Here is an 18,353-nt window from a genome sequence, read left to right as displayed (position 1 = left end):
TATATTTTATATACAGTATAGCACGCGGGAAATCCACGAGAGAGCCATGTGTTTGTATTAGAGGAAGGATATTTCACCTCATATTTCGCTTGGGCAGTTTACACCCCAGTGGTATCAACATTGACTTCTCTAACTTCAGGTAGTCCCTGCTTCCACTCTCTATCCCCTCACCCTTCCCAGTTCTCCCACTAGTCTTCCTGTCTCCAACTACATCCTATCTTTGTCTCCCCTCCCCTGACATCAGTCCGAAGAAGGGGTTCGACCCGAAACTTCGCCCATTCCTTCTCTCCTGAGATGCTGCCTGACCCGCTGAGATACTCCAGCATTTTGTGATACCTTCTAAGCAAAGGTAATCTCTTGTGCATGATACAAGGGATAGGCCATTTAGAACGGAGATGAGGAAAAGCTTTTTCAGTCAGAGAGTTGTGAATCTGTGGAATTCTCTGCCTCAGAAGGCAGTGCATTCAAGACAGAGATAGATAGAGCTCTTAAGGATAGCGGAGTCAGGGGGTATGGGGAGAAGGCAGGAACGGGGTACTGATTGAGAATGATCAGCCATGATCGCATTGAATGGCGGTGCTGGCTCGAAGGGCCGAATGGCCTACTCCTGCACCTATTGTCTATAATCGGTCTTTAGACTGTATCACCTGCATACCGCTGCCAACAGAGGCTAGTTCTCAGCCCATGATCATAGCTGATCATTCTCAATCAGCACCCCGTTCCTGCCTTCTCCCCATACCCCCTGACTCCGCTATCATTAAGAGCTCTATCTAACTCTCTCTTGAAAGCATGCAGGGAATTGGCCTCCACTGCCTTCTGAGGCAGAGAATTCCACCGATTTACAACTCTCTGACTGAAAAACAATGAAAGATCAGTGTGCGTCAGAGTGTTTAGCAACCGGGAGATCAGGTAGGATTAGCCGGACCCGAAGCGTCACCCATTCCTTCTCTCCTGAGATGCTGCCTGACCTGCTGAGTTACTCCAGCACTTTGTGATACCTTCGATTTGTACCAGCATCTGCAGTTATTTTCCTACACAACTCTCCTATATATTGGAGTCCACACCTGGAACAGCGGATACAGTGGGTGAGGTTGGAGGAGGTGCAAGTGAACCTCTGCCTCACCTGAAATGACTGTCGGGAGGGGTCCTTGGAGGGAGGGAGGGGGAGGAAGTGGTGCTGGTTTACACCGAAGACCCCATGGGTGTATTTCTTTCCCCATTGCATAACTCTGGGAAACACTGACTTGCGTTGGAACGAGGGTATCACAAAAATGCTGGAGTGACTCAGTGAGTCAGGCAGCACCTCAGGAGAGATGGGAATGCGTGACGTTTCGGGTCGAGACCCTTCTTCACACTGAGTGTTTGTATAGAAGGTAGTTGCTTGCTATTACTTTCTATGCAAACTTTCAGTCTGAAGAAGGGTCTCGACCCGAAACGTCACCCATCCCTTCTCTCCTGAGATGCTGCCTGACCTGCTGAGTTACTCCAGCATTTTGTGATACCTTCTAAGTAAAGGTAACCTCTTGTGCATGATACAAGGGGGAGGCCATTTAGAACGGAGATGAGGAAAAACTACTTCAGTCAGAGAGTTGTGAATCTGTGGAATTACTTGCTACTGCAAGTGACTCAGTGGGTCAGGCAACATCTCAGGAGAGAAGGAATGGGTGACGTTTCGGGTGGAGGCCCTTCTTCAGACTGAAAGTTTGCATAGAAGGTAGTTAGTTACTTGCTACTGTAAGTATTGCAGCAAGTAACTAATACTGCAAGTAGCAAGTAGTTAGTGCTATTGCAAGTAACTCAGGCAGCAACATCTCAGGAGAGAAGGGAATGGGTGAGGTTTCGGGTCGAGACCCTTCTTCAGACTGAATGTTTGCATAGAAGGTAGTTAGTTGCTACTGTGAGTAACTACTACTGCAAGTAGCAACGTGCAAGTGACTCAGTGGGTCAGGCAGCAACATCTCAGGAGAGAAGGAAGGGGTGAGGTTTCGGGTGGAGACCCTCCTGTGTTGGAAGGAGGGTCAGTCAGTCAGTCAGTGAGGGGAGCCCGGGGTTCAGAGCCCGGGGGGCAGCCAGGCTGGGCTCCCAGCTCCCAGCCCACGGCTCCCTTTGGCGGGGTTGTGTTTGAAGCGGTGGTGGCGCCGCCTCCATTTACTATGTTAATGCAAAGGGGGTGTTTCCATCTTCGGGAGGTCGGCTGCCAGGCTGTGAGCGGAGGTGTGCGCCAGCGACGGTGGGTGAGGAATCTCCCCCTTTACCTTCTTTACCCCCCCCCCCCCACATTGCATTGCTTTATTTCACAGCCCCCGCGATCAGTGGCTGGGGTTGGGTTTGTTACAGGGTGAGGGGAGGGGGCAGCGCTCACAGCCGGGCTGGGCAGGAGGCTGCGAAGGGGGGGATCAGACCCCGCTAACCTCCCCTCTCCCCCCTCCACCGGCCTCTCTCTACCCCGCACACGGTGGCCTTCTCTGTGGGGGGGGGGGGGGGGGTGATGGTGGGACAAGCCCCGGCCAGGGGGGGGGAGAGGGGTCTGCATCTGTCGGTGCAGCCCGGCTTGTTCGGGGAGGCCGGGGTTTAAAGGGGACGCGGCGGTGAAAATGGAGAGGGAGGCGGGCGGGCGGGCGGTGCGTAGTCTGCATGTGCAACTGGCTTGTTGTCGAGGCATTTGTCCCTCCCTCCCCTGGTTGTGATTGGGGTTTGTTTGGTTGTCGTCCCCCCCCCCCGCGAGGAGGGTGAGTGAGGGGTGTGGGTGTAATGGTGGCCGGGGGTTCCCGGGGGTTGCGTTGGCGGCCGGCAGCGTCCCCCCTCCTCCCCGCTCCGCCCGCCCGCCCGACTGAGCAACAAAAGCCTCAATCCCTGGAACAAAAGTCCGCGCTACGGAGCGCGGGGCGGGACAAACGCGCGTCCGTCCGCCCGCCGTCAGCTCGAAACGCCCGCGCTCCGGCCCCCGCGGGCAGAGTGGGATCGATCCCTCGAGGTGAATGCGGTTGGAATAAGGTGTATGTGTGGGATGGATGGAGGGGGGGGGGACTAGACCGCTCTCCCCGGGCGGGCGTGTGTGCAACCAGCCCTGGGGGGAGAGCGGCCAACACTACCAGCCGTCAATGCAGCGGCTCCCGGAGTAAACACCGCCCGGCCACGCCCCTTCCATGGGAGACACGCCCACCAACGCGTAATCCGCGCCGCCCACCGTGACGTCGCCCACCACGCCCCCTTTATTGGTATGCGCTCTGGGCCCGCCTCCTCCATGGGAGACACGCCCACAACACGCGTAATCCGCGCCGCCCACCGTGACGTCGCCCACCACGCCTCCTTCATTGGTATGCGCTCTGGGGCCGCCTCCTCCATGGGAGACACGCCCACAACACGCGTCATCCTCGACGCTCACAGTGACGTCATCCAGCACGCCCCCTTCATTGATATGCGCTCTGGGCCCGCCCCCTTCCATGAGAGACACGCCTCCATGACGGCACCCGCCACGCCCTCTTCATTGGTATGCGATCTCAGCCCGCTTCTATTGGAGACACGCCCACCATCGCGTCATCCACGCCGCCCACCGTGACGTCATCCGCCACGCCCCCTTCATTGGTATGCGCTCTGGGCCCGCCCCCTCTCTCTTCCGATTCGCTGCCGGTCCCCCCATTCCAGGGTCTGGTCCAAAGATACTAGAGGAGCAAGATAGACCACTCGACCTTAAAAACCGTAGTACGTCACGGCGCCATTTTAGTGGCCAGAAACGTGCAGAAACATTTAAAAAAGAGAAATAAGAACAATCTGTGAATTGATAGATGAGATATATTCTGCATTTTAATGGTATCATCACACATACTGTTCCCCCAAAACACTGATTACACTGCGAGAGCCATTTTTGCCTACTAAAATGGCTCCTTTGCGTACTACACTTCGGTGGAGCAACAGCACCTCATATTTCGCTTGGGCAGCTTGCAGCCCAGCGGTATGAACATTGACTTCTCCAACTTTAGATAGTTTCTCTGTCCCTCAGATCTCCCTCTATCTTCCTGTCTTCACCTATATCCTTCCTTTGTCCCGCCCCCCTGACATCAGTCTGAAGGGTCTCGACCCGAAACGTCACCCATTCCTTCTCTCTTGAGACGCTGCCTGACCCGCTTAGTTACTGCAGCATTTTATGAATAAACACTTCAGTGCAGGCGATTCCAACGGAGTAGTCCATCTTGTTCCTCTGGTATCTTTGGTTCGGACCACGTCCAGCACGACGTCTCCCCCTCATTGAGTATGCGACCCGCCCCCTCTCCCAGGGCCACGCCCTCTATGACATACAACGCCACGCCCACCATTACGTCGCACGCCCACTACTCTCTTCTGATTCGCTGCCGCCTCCCTATACAAGGCCCTCCCCCTTGTATCGTGATTGGTCGTACTGCCGCTCCGGCTGGCTTGTCATTGGTTGACGGGTTCGCCCAATGGGAGCGGGGTTGCCCCCTCCCTGGCTGGCGATGCGATATGGCGCGTCACAATGGTGGCGCCCCCGTCACGTGCCGGGGGGGAGGCGGGGATTCCCCTCGGCTGCCAGACTCGTTACAGTGGGCGGGAGGGAACCGTCGGTGCAGCATGTGAGCGCCTGGCGGTGCCTGCTCTCTCCTCCCACCTGGGCGGTCTGACACTCAGCACCCTCCCGCTGCACCACACTTCCGGGTGTTGATCAGTTTCAGGGGGGAGGGGGGGTTGCTGCAGCCGCCGCCGCCGCCAGTGAAATAACATGGCGTAGGAAGGAACTGCAGGTGCTGCTTTACGCCGAAGATAGACACAAAATGCTGGAGTAACTCGGCGTGCCGCCCTGTCCCGCTCAGTTGCTCCAGCATTTTGTAAAACAACGTCAAGTTTATTTGTCACATTCCTTCTCTCCTGAGATGCTGCCTGACCTGCTGAGTTACTCCAGCATTTTGTGAAATAAATACCTTCGATTTGTACCAGCATCTGCAGTTATTTTCTTACACTACACATACACGATGTGCAGTGAAATGAAAGTGGCAATGCCTGCGGATTGTGCAAAAAAAATTACAATTACAGCATTCAAATTCAAATTAATACAGAAAAGAAAATTTAGTCCCTGGAGTTATAATAGTTAACAGTCCTAATGGCCTGTGGGAAGAAACTCCGTCTCATCCTCTCCGTCGGTGGCATGGCACCCAGTCAGTTGGTAGTTGCGGGAAACATTGTGTTCGTTCGTGGCCTTATTGCCACCGTCTTGTGACTTTTATTCTCACAGTAGAAATCCTAATGCTCAAAAGGGCAGCAGCTTTAACTGAAACTTGCAGCCAAAATGCGGGACAAATGAAGTGTAGGAAGGAACTGCAGATACTGGTTTACAGCAAAGGTAAACACAAAATGCCGAGAAGGGTCTCGACCCATTCCTTTTCTCCAGAGATGCTGCCTGATCCGCTCAGTTTCTCCAGCATTTGTGTCTATCTGACTAACTAACTTGACTGAGACCAATATTTTTTGTTCACCGATCTTAGCAAAATATTTTCCTTGTGTTATCGTTCTCCGTCCAATTCCGTTACCTTCACCAAGCGGCGAACAAATAGATGCGTGGGTGTGAAAACAAGTCATGGCGCCGGGGCTGAACAGCTGAATCGGTTGCAATGGAGGCAGCTGAGAGTGGTTGAAACAGCCGCTCACGTTAGTTTAGGGCAGGAGTGGGGGGTTGGGGAAAGTGACTTTGAAAAGAGTTGCACTTGCGCTCGTTTGGGGACAGGAGGAACTTCACAAGAAGTCACGTCATCCATCCCTTCTCTCCAGAGATGCTGTCTTGTGTTACTCCGGCTTTTTGTGTCCATCTTCCCCCACAGAAGTAGCTTTACTGTTGGTGTGCGGGATCTGGCACACACATTAATTTTAATGCTGTAATTCGTCGTGAATTGCACTTTGGGGTGGCGCTGAATACACCTCCACAGCGCTGTTAGGGAGTTCCCCGCATTGTTACCCAGGCATCATCGAGGAAGTCAAGTCAAGTCAATTTTATTTGTATAGCACATTTAAAAACAACCCACGTTGACCAAAGTGCTATACATCAGTTCAGGAACGGGGGACACATGGGCAGTTCGACTGGTGTGTGATTGGGAAGAGACCCCCGTGGATTTGTGTGTTCTTACGACCTCTGCTTGCACCATTTGTTGTTAAAGAGATCGTGGGATTTGTGTTTTCGCGCCCTGGCAAGATGTTATATAACAAGGCGAGGAAAGGAACCGCTGCATCGTGTGCCCGTGGAGAACAGTTGTGTTCATGTGATAGGATCTGAATTAGGCCATTCAGCCCAACAGCTCTACTCTGCCATTCAACCATGGCTGATCTATCTCTCCCTCCTAACCCCATTCTCCTGCCTTCTTCCCATAACCCCCTGACACCCTCACTAATAATCAAGAATCTATCTATCACTGCCTTAAAAATATCCATTGACTTGGATATTTCTGTGGCCTTCTGTGGCAATGACTTCCACAGATTCACCACCCTCTGACTAAAGAAATTCCTTCTCATCTCCTTCCTAGAATTTGATGTCAAACTCCCAGGCCTATCCACAGACATAACTGCAGCACAATGTTCCCGTGGCAAAGCTGAATAAAAACTGCAGTTGCTGGAAATGTGAAAAAAGGTAGATAATGCCAGAAACATTCTACAGGTTCTGCCCCAGCAGTTTCTGTTTTCATTTTACAAAGCTCGTGAAATGTGCTACCAAAGGCATTCACTTGTGTCATAGGGTCATAAAATCATAAGTGATAGGAGCAGAAGTAGGCCGTTCGGCCCATCAGGTCTACTGCACCTTTCAATCATGGCTGATCTATCTCTCCCTCCTAACCCCATTCTCCTGCCTTCTCCCCGTAACCTCTGACACCCGTACTAATCAAGAATCTACCTATCTCTGCCTTAAATATATCCACTGACTTGGCCTCCACAGCCTTTTGTGGCAAAGAATTCCACAGATTCACCACCCTCTGACTAAAGAAATTCCTCCTCAGCTTCTTCCGAAAAGAACATCCTTTAATTCTGAAGCTATGATTTCTAGTCCTAGACTCTCCCACTAGTGGAAACCAAAGATACTAGAGGAGCAAGATGAACCACTCCGTCAAAATCGCCTATACTGAAGTGTAGTACGCAAAGGAGCGTAACATCCGCCATTTTAGTAGGCAAAACCCGCCGTTCGCTATGCCTCTCACAGTGTAATCAGTGTTTTGGGGGGATGATACCATAAAAATGCAGAATATATCTCATCTATCAATTCACAGATTTTTGTTATTTTTCTTTAAAAATGTTTCTGCAAGTTTCTGCCTACTAAAATGGCGCCGTGACATACTACGGTGTTTAGGGTCGAGTGGTCTATCTTGCTCTGCTCTGTTATCTTTGGTGGAAACATCCTCTCCACATCCACTCTATCCCAGCTTTTCACTATTCGGTACGTTTCAATGAGGTCCCCCCTCATTCTTCTAAACTCCAGCGAGTACAGGCCCAGTGTCGTGAAACTCTCATTGTATGTTGTGTGCGGATGGTCTCTCTGGAGTGAGAGTGGGGCAGCTCGGGGCCAACACTCTGTGACTGATCCCAACAAAACACCTCTCCTGCACATCATCAATGTTGGTTCATTTGTGTCCAACAACTTATTCCTAATTTTGGAAGTGTCGTTGGGGAAAGGTAACAGTCAAAGCTGTGCCATGCTGTCATAGACGTGTGTGTTATTGAGGCCATTCATCCCATCAGATTCAAACTGGCCTGATGTGCACCCGGTTAATATCACAGCTCTAGTTTGTACAAGTTTGGTTTCCATTGTTTGTTATAAGGCTAATTCCTTCTTAAAAGCTGTCTTAAATGGGGCGGCACAGTGGCGCGGCAGTAGAGCTGCTGCCTCACAGCGCCAGAGACCCGGGTTCAATCCTGCTGCCTGTGTGGTGTTTGTACTTTCTCCCCGTGGTTTCTCCTTGGGGTTCCTCCCGCATCTCAAAGACGTGTGGGTTTGTAAGTTCATTGGCCCAACATAAATTGCCCCTAGTGTGCAGGGAGTGGATGAGAAGGTGGGATAACAGAACAGGTGACTGATGGTCGGTGTGATCTCGGTGAGATGAAGGGCCTGTTTCCATGATGAATCTCTAAATCAACCTAAACCAAACGGGTCACAAAGAATGTTAAGCTGTAAAGACAATGCTGAATAGTAGTTTAGCTCAATCCTGCCTCTGATTGAGGGAAATTCCGAGCTGCAGCGTATTCATTGCGAGGTGCTTCAATAGAGTTATGAGTGAGTGCCATTATTTAGTTTAGAGATACATCGTGGAAACAGGCCCTTTCGGCACACCGGGTCCGCGCCGACCAGCGATCCCCGCACACTAACACTAAACTATACCCACTAGGGACAATTTTTACATTTACCAAGCCAATTAATCTACAAACCTGTACGTCTTTGAACTGTGGGAGGAGTCCGAAGATCTCGGAGAAAACCCACGAAGGTCACGGGGAGAACGTACAAACTCCGTACAGACAGCACCCGTAGTCGGGATGGAACCCGGGTCTCCGGCGCTGCATTCGCTGTAAGGCAGCAACTCTACCGCTGCACCACCGTGACCGCCCTCTCTGAGATTCTTTAAGATGAAATCTTAACCTGAGCCTCTATCTATCTGTGTATTTGATGGAAAAGGTCCTCAGACACTCGACTAAACTAATTAACTGCTCATTAATCTTACTAATTATTTGTCAGCCTTTGCAATCTTTAGATTAACTGAGACTGCACTGTCTGGAATCAAGATCCAGAGGGTATTTAACAGGTTTTTGTACCCAGAGGGAGGCAGGTCTATGGAACGAGCTGCCGGAGGAGGTAGTGGAGGCAGGTACTAAAACATAATTCAAAAGACATTTGGACAGGTACATGGATAGGAAAGGTTTAGAGGGATGTTGGCCACATAAGGGCAGGTGGGACTAGTGTAGATGGGGCATCTTGACTACGTGCTAACCAGTCAGTGGAAAGACTATACATGATTACAATCATGCAGTGCACAGTGTACAAATACAGGATAAAGGGAATAACGTTTAGTGCAAGATAAAGTCCAGTGAAGTCCAATTAACGATAGTCTGAGGGTCTCCGATGAGGAGGATTGAGAGGTCAGGACCGCTCTCTAGTTGGTGAGAGGATGGTTCAGTTGCCTGAAATTTCCTCAAACTCAACTGCAACAAATCTGAAATCATCATCATTGGTCCAAAAACGCTCACCAAATCCACCCAAAACTTCATCCTCAATATTGATGGTCTCGCAGTATCCACCTCCCCTCACATCCGGAATCTTGGAATCATCTTTGATCAAACCCTCTCCTTCGACAAACACATCACAAAGACAGCCTTCTTCCACCTCAAAAACATTGCCCGTCTCCATCCATCCCTCTCCTTCACAGCTGCAGAAACCCTCATCCACGCCTTCATCACCTCCCGTCTGGACTACTGCAACAGCCTCCTCTATGGCTCACCTCAAAAATCATCAGTAAACTTCAATACATTCAAAACTCCGCTGCCCGTCTACTCACCCACTCCCCGATCCGTGACCATATCACCCCCGTCCTTTACAAACTCCACTGGCTCCCCATCCCCCAGAGAATCCAATACAAAATCCTCCTCATGACCTACAAAGCCCTCCATAACCTGGCCCCATCCTACCTGACTGACCTCCTCCACAGGCACACTCCCACCTGCACCCTCCGCTCTGCTGCTGCCAATCTCCTGTCCCCCCCCATCCGGACCAAACTCAGATCCTGGGGGGACAGGGCTTTCTCCATCGCTGCTCCCACCCTATGGAACTCACTACCTCAAACCGTCAGAGACGACTCCTCACTCACCACATTCAAAACATCACTGAAGTCTCACCTCTTCAGCACTGCCTTCAACCACTGACCGTCACCTCACCTTCTGTCTCCTTTCTCTGTTCGTTTACTTATTTATCTATTTATTCACTTCTCTATGTTCTAGAAATCCCTGTAAAGCATCTTTGAGTGTTTGAAAAGTGCTATATAAATGTAATGCATTATTATTATTATTATTATTATAACAGCCGGGAAGAAACTGACCCTGAATCTGCGTTTTCACAGTTCTGTACCTCTTGCCCGATGGGAGAGGGGAGAAGAGGGAGTGGCCGGGGTGAGACTGGTCCTTGATGATGCTGCTGGCCTTGCCGAGGCAGCGTGAGGTGTAGATGGAGTCAATGGAAGGGAGGCCGGTTCTATGATTGATGTGGAGATTATATTTTCTTCCTGAGGGAGAATTTAGAGCTGGGCGTTAGTATTTTAAAATATGTCTTCAATCAATTAAGAGAGGGACAGGTTGAAATGATTCCCTTTGAGGATGCTGGCTCTTTGAAATGTTCTCCTAGGAAGGTTGGCAGAAGCAGAATCTTTGAGTATTTTTAAGGCAGAGATGGATGGATGTTTGTTAAGCAAGGAGGGGGGAGTTGAAAGGATGCTGGGAGTATGTGGGACTACAGACAGACACAAAATGCTGGAGTAACTCAGCGGGTCAGGCAGCATCTCTGGAGGAATAGGTGATGTTTCGGGTCGAGATCCTTCTGACCCACAAGTTCTAAATAAAGGAAATCCAGCTTCCAAAACTGACAAAGTCAATTCTGAAGAAGGGTCTCGACCCAAAGCGCTGCCTATTCCTTCTCTCCAGAGATGCTGTCTGACCCGTTGGGTTACTCCAGCTTTTTGTGTCTATCTTCGGCTTAAACCAGCATTTCCAGTTCCTTCCTGCACATGTGGGACTACAACGTTTACAGTCATGGTCTTATTGAATGGTGGATCAGCTCGAGTGCCAACCCAGCCTACTCCTGCTCCTGTAGTTAATCTGTGGAATTCTTTGCCACAGAGGACTGGAGGCCAAGTCAGTGGATATTTTTAAGGCAGAGATAGATCAATTCTTGATTAGAACAGGTGTCAAGGGTTATGGGGGGAAGGCAGGAGGCAGAGATCGACCAGGATTGAATGGCGGAGTGGACCTAATTCTACTCATATAACAATAGACAATAGGCGCAGGAGTAGGCCATTTGGCCCTTCGAGCCAGCACCACCATTCAATAGACAATAGACAATAGGTGCAGGAGTAGGCCATTCAGCCCTTCGAGCCAGCACCGCCATTCAATGCGATCATGGCTGATCACTCAATCAGTACCCCGTTCCTGCCTTCTCCCCATACCCCCTCACTCCGCTATCCTCAAGAGCTCTATCCAGCTCTCTCTTGAAAGCATCCAACGAACTGGCCTCCACTGCCTTCTGAGGCAGAGAATTCCACAAATTTACAACTCTCTGACTGAAAACGTTTTTCCTCATCTCCGTTCTGAATAGCCTACCCCTTATTCTTAAACTGTGGTCCCTGGTTCTGGACTCCCCCAACATTGGGAACATGTTTCCTGCCTCTAACGTGTCCAACAGCTTAATAATCTTATATGTTTTGATAAGATCCCCTCTCATCCTTCTAAATTCCAGTGTATACAAGCCTAGTCGCTCCAGTCTTTCAACAGATGACATATAACTTGTGAATATGTGTTTGTAAAGATCCAAGCACTAGTAGAATTGCTGCCTTAAAGCGCCAGAGACCAGGGTTCAATCCAGATCTTGGGCAATGTCTGTGTGGAGTTTGCACGTTCTTACTGTGACCACGTGGGTTTCTTCTGGGCGCTCCTGTTTTCTCCCACATCCCAAAGACGTGCGGGTTTGTGAGTTAATAGGCCTCTGTAAACTGCCCCTAGTGCACTGGTGTAGAATCAGTGTGGACGGGTGGTCGATGCGGACTCGGTAGGTCAAAGGTGTGGGAAAGAACTGCAGATGGTGGTTTATTCGAAGATAGACACAAAATGCTGGAGTAACAGCGGGTCAGGCAGCATCCCAGGAGAGAAGGAATGGGTGATGTTTTGGGTCGAGACCTTTCTTCAGACAAGATCCATCTGATTGAACAGTGAACCAGTTATCAGACTTTATCTTGCATTAAATGTCGTCCCCTTTATCCTTTATCTGTGCTCTGTGGAAGACTTGATTGTAATCACGTATAATATTTTTTGACTGGATAGTATGCTACTAAAATCTTTTCACTGTATCTCGGCACCTGTGACAATAATGAACTCATCTAAATTGTTATTTCCCCTTTTGATCCGAATATCTATATCCTAAAACTCTCGTTTGTTTGTTTGTTTGTTCCTGAACTACAGCTAAAACGGTACACGATAGCGCGACAATTTTAGGCCCACCTTACTCACCGTCGTCCCTTTGGTGCTAATGGAAGAGGTTTCATTGAAATCGATGTTATATTTTTTAATTTATTCACATTAAAAAATTTAAATCTATCTCCTAGGGAGGGAGGATAAGGGGGGTTGAAGGGGATGGAGTGGGGGGGGGGACGAGGGAGGAGGTAGGGGAAAAGGGGAGGGGGGGGAGGAGAGGGTGCTGCACCAATGCAGGAGGGGTTTGGGCCCAATGGGTCCACTTGGTCTAGTTCATACTAAACACCAGGGATCAATAGACAATAGGTGCAGGAGTAGGCCATTCGACCCTTTGAGCCAGCACCACCATTCAATGTGATCATGGCTGATCATTCTCAATCAGTACCCCATTCCTACCTTCTCCCCATACCCCCTGACTCTGCTATCCTTAAGAGCTCTATCTAGCTCTCTCTTGAATGCATTCAGAGAATTGGCCTCCACTGCGTTCTGAGGCAGAGAATTCCACAGATTTACACCCATTCCTTCTATCCAGAGACACTGCTGAGTAACTCAAGCAAGCACAAGGCATTATGAACCAATTATGAATTTGTAGGATCATTATGTAGAAGCAAGGATCTGCAGATGCTGGTTTAACATGGAAAAGTACAAAATGCTGGAGTAACTCAACAGCTCAGACAGCATCCCTGGAGAACATGGATAGATAATGTTCAGGTTGAGACTTTTCATCAGACCCTGAAGAAGGGTCACAACCCATAACATCATCGATCCATCTTCTACAGGGATGCTGCCTGACCCGTTGAGTTACTCCAGTATTTTTTGTCTTATTGTGGATCATCATCCCATGTTTACATTCTGCTGTGCTGCTGCAAGGAAGGATTCTTTGTTCTGTTTGGGACATATGACAATGAAACAATTTTGAGTCTTGTGTAGGAAGGAACTGCAGATGCTGGTTTACACCGAAGATAAGACACAAAATGCTGGAGTACCTCAGCGGGACAGGCAGCATATCTGAATGGAAGGAATGGGTGACATTTTGTGTTGAGTCTGAAGAAGGGTCTCGACCCAAAACGTCACCCATTCCTTCTATCCAGAGACACCGCTGAGTTAGTCAAGCAAGCCCAAGGCATTATGAACCAATTATGAATTTGGGTCAAGACCCTTCTTCAGACTGAGTCTTGACTCTTGATGGCCCTAACTCACTTCTGTCACATTGTTGTTTACTTAACGAGGACAAAAACATGAATTCATGACTAAATAAGTTATATATTGATATTTTTATTAACTGGACACTTGCAGATGGTGTGACCAGGACTATTTATTAATAAACTAGACCAAGTTGACCCGTTGGGCCCAAACCTCACCTGCATTGGTGCAGCACTTTCTCCTCCCCCCATCCCTCCCCCTCCTTCCCCCTCCCCCCTTCTCACCCCCTCGCCCTCTCCCCCTTCCCTCTCCCCACTCCATCCCCCTCAACCCACCTTACCCTCCCTCCTTCCCTCCCTCCCTCCCTCTCTCTCCCTAGGAGATAGATTTAAACTTTAAAATGTGAATAACTTAAAAAATATAATACCGATTTCAATGAAACTTCTTCCATTAGCACCAAAGGGACGACGGTGAGCAAGGTGGGCCTAAAATTGTCGCGCTATCGTGTACCGTTTTGGCTGTAGTTCATTAACAAACAAACTAACAAACAAACGAGAGTTTTAGTACATGGATAAAGTGAAGTCAGGCCACTCAAACAGACCAGGACTGTTTTTGTGGGCAGCCAATCTCACTAGATGCGAATATATCTCGACGTCTTACCTTAGACCACGTCTGATAGAGAAATTAAAATTGCGATGCTGATTTTCATTGGCAGTGTCAACACATGTCCGCACAGCCTTGTCTTCAGGAGAGCCCGTGGTTCCCTCTGTGGAAGAACATCATCTGCTGACCGTCCTCTTGTACAAGACCTGACCACCATCTCAACATCACCTTTTCACAGAGTTTGTGATTGAGCAGGTAAGGATTTATATTTTATTTCGTTATATTGTCTTCCCTTTTCCCACCTCCTTGCGTTGGCGACAGGGTTTGCCTGCAAGTCCAGAGCAAGGGGCCACAGTTTAAGAATAAGGGGTAGGCCATTTAGAACTGAGATGAGGAAAAACTTTTTCAGTCAGAGAGTTGTGAATCTGTGGAATTCTCTGCCTCAGAAGGCAGTGGAGGCCAATTCTCTGAATGCAATCAAGAGAGAGCTAGATAGAGCTCTTAAGGATAGCGGAGTCAGGGGGTATGGGGAGAAGGCAGGAACGGGGTACTGATTGAGAATGATCAGCCATGATCACATTGAATGGTGGTGCTGGCTCGATGGGCCAAATGGCCTCCTCCTGCACCTATTGTCTATTGTCTATTGTAAAGGTTTGTAGGTTAATTGGCTTTGGTAAAATTGTAAATTGTCCCCGTGTGTGTGTGTGTGTGTGTGTAGATAATGTTGGTGTATGGTAATCACTGGTCGGCCCGGACTCGGTGGGCTGAAGGGCCTGTTTCCACGCTGTATCACTAAACAAAACTAAACTAACATTTAAAATAAACTAAACTAAAGGTGATTTTCCTTGAACACCGATCCTTTTACCTGTTTTCACACCTTCACACTTCCTTACCTATCTATCTCATTCCCCCCTGACGTCAGTCTGAAGAAGGGTCTCGACCCGAAACGTCACTTCTCCAGAGATGCTGCCTGTCCCGCTGAGTTTAGTTTAGATAGTTCAGTTTAGTTTAGAGATACAGCCTTTCGGCCCACCGGGTCCGCGTCGAACAGCAATCTCCGCACATTAACACTATCCAACACCCACTAGGGACAATTTTACATTTTTTACCAAGCCAATTAACCTACATATCATTACTACTTTGGAGTGTGGGAGGAAAACGAAGATCTCGGCGAAAACCCAAGCAGGTCACGGGGAGAACGTACAAACTCCGTACAGACAGCACCCGTAGTCGGGATCGAACCCGGGTCTCCGGCGCTGCATTCGCTGTAAGGCAGCAACTCTACCGCTGCGCCGCCAATGGCATTTTACGTGAATCTTTGGCTTAAACCAGCGTCTGCAGTTCATTCATACATATAAACTAAAGATGACTAAAGACTAAAGCTGTATGATTTTACCTGGTTGCGTGCAAAACAGAGAATTTCACTGCATCTCAGTACACGTGAAAATAAAGTATAAATAAATCATTCAACTTTTAACCTTCAAGGTCTCTGGTGATTAGGGTTGCCAACTTCCTCACTCCAAAATAAGGGACAAAGGGTGATGTCACTGCCCCACGCACCTCGTGACCTCACCCAGCCAGCGGCCACGTGCTCCCGCTCCACCAATGGCGGCCGCCATTGGTGGAGCGGGAGCACGTGGCCGCTGGCTGGGTGAGGTCACGCAGGGCGGTGACGTCACCCTTTGTCCCGTATTTGGGAGCGAGGAAGTTGGCAACCCTACTAATACGGGACAAGGGCGGTCCCGTACGGGACAAACTAATTTAGCCCAAAATACGGGATGTCCCGGCTAATACGGGACAGTTGGCAACCCTCCTGGTGATACCAGTTGCCATCGTCTAGCAGAGCTTTGACTCAGTCTGGGGTGGTGTCTCAGCTGCCTGCAGCACCGAGATACACCAGGCCAAGTTATCCACAGTATTCTGATGTCTCATCTCCCCATCTGCCCGCATTTCCCTGCAATCTGCTCGACCACAGAGTCAACAATGGCAGCATCTGTGGAGGGAATGGACTGATGACGTTTTGGGTCGGGACCCATTTTAATGTTCTGGGAGGCTAAAAGGTGAAATGTTTCCAATACTTTAAGGTGGAAAAGTGAAGGTTTCTTACAACTGTTTAGAAGGCCAGTCAGCGCTCAGAGGGCTGGGCCATTTGGTGATGTCAGAGGTATCATTCACATGCAACATGGACAGTTCCAGAGTTTACTTCCGAATGTTTTTGAGCCGAAAGTATTACTCTGGGCATGGGACGACGGTGGGGAGATGGTAGGTAGATGATAGTTTAATGATGGGTCAAGTTAGGGTTGCCAACTGTCCCGTATTAGCCAGGACATCTCGTATTTTGGGTGAAATTTGTTTGTCCCGTACTGTCCCGTACGGGACCGCCCTTGTCCCGTATTAGGCCCGGGGGGGCGTTGTAGGCCCAGACACTGTAGGCCCCGACACTCTAGGTTTCCGACATTTTAGCTCTGGACAGTCTAGATCCAGAGGCCCTGGTGCCGCCTAACGGAGGTTGCATAGCAACCCGCCTCCCGGCCCAGGCGGCCGCCTTTGGTGGAGCGGGAGCACATGGCCGCTGGCTGGGTGAGGTCTCATTGGGCGCGGGGCGGTGATGCAAACTTGTCCTGTATTTGTCCTGTAAATCAGTATTTCTCCTGATACTGGTTAGATTTTGTATCTAACTACCTAGATAGTTGGCAACCCCTAGGTCAAGTTAATTGGTTTGAATGGCCCAGTTGTATTCATCTGAAAGACATGCTGTATCTTACTGTAGAAGTTAGTTTGGATGATAAGCTGGCTCTTGGTCCCATAGAGCATGTTGGCCCATTGATTGATTCCAAGGTATTAGGGTTTAGTTTAATGTAGTTTAGAGATGCCGCATGGAAATCCGGATCTTTGACCAACACAGTCCATGCTGACCATTGTTAACACTGGTCTGTTAACACCAGTTCTGATATCCCACTTTCCCGACACACTGGAGGTAATCTACAGAGGCCAATCAATGTACAAACCCACATGTCTTTATGACATGGGAGGAAACTCAAGGTGGTCACAGGGGGAACAGGCAAACTCCATACAGATAGCACCCACGGTCAGGATCGAACCCGGGTCTCCAGCCCCGTGAGGTAGTAGCTCTACCCGCTGCGCCACTGTGCTGGCGTATTAGCACACGGAAGGTTCTTGGCTATTACATTCAGAAAGCAAGTTGAGGTTAGGTCTTAAGTAATGGGAGCAGGATTAGGCCATTCGGCCCATCAAGTACGTTCTCCCCGTGACCTGCGTGGGTTTCCTCCGAGATCTTCGGTTTCCTCCCACATTCCAAAGACGTACATGTTTCTAGGTTAATTGGCTTGGTAAATGTAAAAATTGTCCCTAGTGTGTGTAGGGTCATGTTAATTTGCGGGGATCGCTGGTCGGCACGGACCCAGTGGGCCGAAGGGCCTGTTTCCGCGCTATATCTCTAAACTAAACTAAAGTCTACTCCGCCATTCAATCATGGCTGATCTATCTCTCCCTCCTAACCCCATTCTCCTGCCTTCCCCCCATAACCTCTGACACCCGTACTAATCATGAATCTCAACGAAAGACCAGGGAAGGGAGGTGCCCACTTGACAGCCCCAACAATACACTGCCATCTACACATGTGTGTAGGCAGTTTAGATACGACTTTGGCTTTGGGCTTGGTTTTCTTGGTTGAGTGCCCAGGGTTCGATCCTGACAGCAGAGTTTGTACGTTCTCCGTGTGGGTTTTCTCCGGGTGCTCCAGTTTCCTCCCACACTCCAAGGACATACAGATTTGTAGGTTAATTGGCTTCGGTAAAATTGTAAATTGTCCCTAGTGTGTCGGATAGTGCTGTAAGGGATAATCGCTGGTCGTTGCGGACTTGGTGCGAACTGTAGATTTATCTGTGTCTCTAATCCGCATCTTAATCTCCAGGTGTATCTCTAAACGAAACTAGACTACTACATGTGTAAGATTTGTCTGACAAAAGTAGAACATGTCGTTCAAATAGCTTACTATGTACAATTTGATTAATGTAACTATAACAATAACAATAACACTTGAGAAATACATTTGGTTCTTCACAACATCCCAATTTTAAACCTGCGCCTGCTTAAATTTCTTCAGTTTAGTTTAGTGATACAGCGTGGAAACAGGCCCTTCGGCCCACTGAGTCTGTGCCCATCAACGATCACCTGTACACTAGTTCTATGTTCTGCCAGTTTTGCATCCCTCACACCAGGGGCAATTTTTTGAAGTCAATTGACCCACAAACCGTCACCTTTGGGATATGGGAGGAAACCGGAGCACCTGGAGGAAACCCACGAGGTCACAGGCAGAGTGTACAAACTCCGTACAGACATCAGCTGTAGTCAGGATCGAACCCGGGTCTCTGGTG

At 49.3% G+C, this 18,353-nt stretch overlaps 1 protein-coding gene across 4 annotated transcripts in view; it reads left to right on the top strand.

Moving 5' to 3' along the window:
* The first annotated feature begins 2,189 nt into the window (after nucleotides 1-2,189).
* The window catches only part of sin3aa (SIN3 transcription regulator family member Aa), a 119,409-nt gene continuing 103,245 nt past the window's right edge, over nucleotides 2,190-18,353 (top strand). For 2 of the 4 annotated variants that reach the window (XM_078429724.1, XM_078429720.1), the window contains exons 1-2: nucleotides 2,191-2,230; nucleotides 14,069-14,211. The gene's annotated coding sequence lies outside the window, so the exon portion shown is untranslated. Of the gene's footprint in view, nucleotides 2,235-6,529; nucleotides 6,629-14,068; nucleotides 14,212-18,353 lie in introns of those variants that run through there. The other 2 variants (XM_078429722.1, XM_078429721.1) reach the window with 2 other exon arrangements.

This window comes from Rhinoraja longicauda, chromosome 38 (genome assembly GCF_053455715.1).
Source record: "Rhinoraja longicauda isolate Sanriku21f chromosome 38, sRhiLon1.1, whole genome shotgun sequence".
Lineage (NCBI taxonomy): Eukaryota > Metazoa > Chordata > Chondrichthyes > Rajiformes > Arhynchobatidae > Rhinoraja > Rhinoraja longicauda.
Note: the sequence above shows the minus strand (reverse complement) of the source record. Positions and strands in the feature narration are given on the sequence as shown.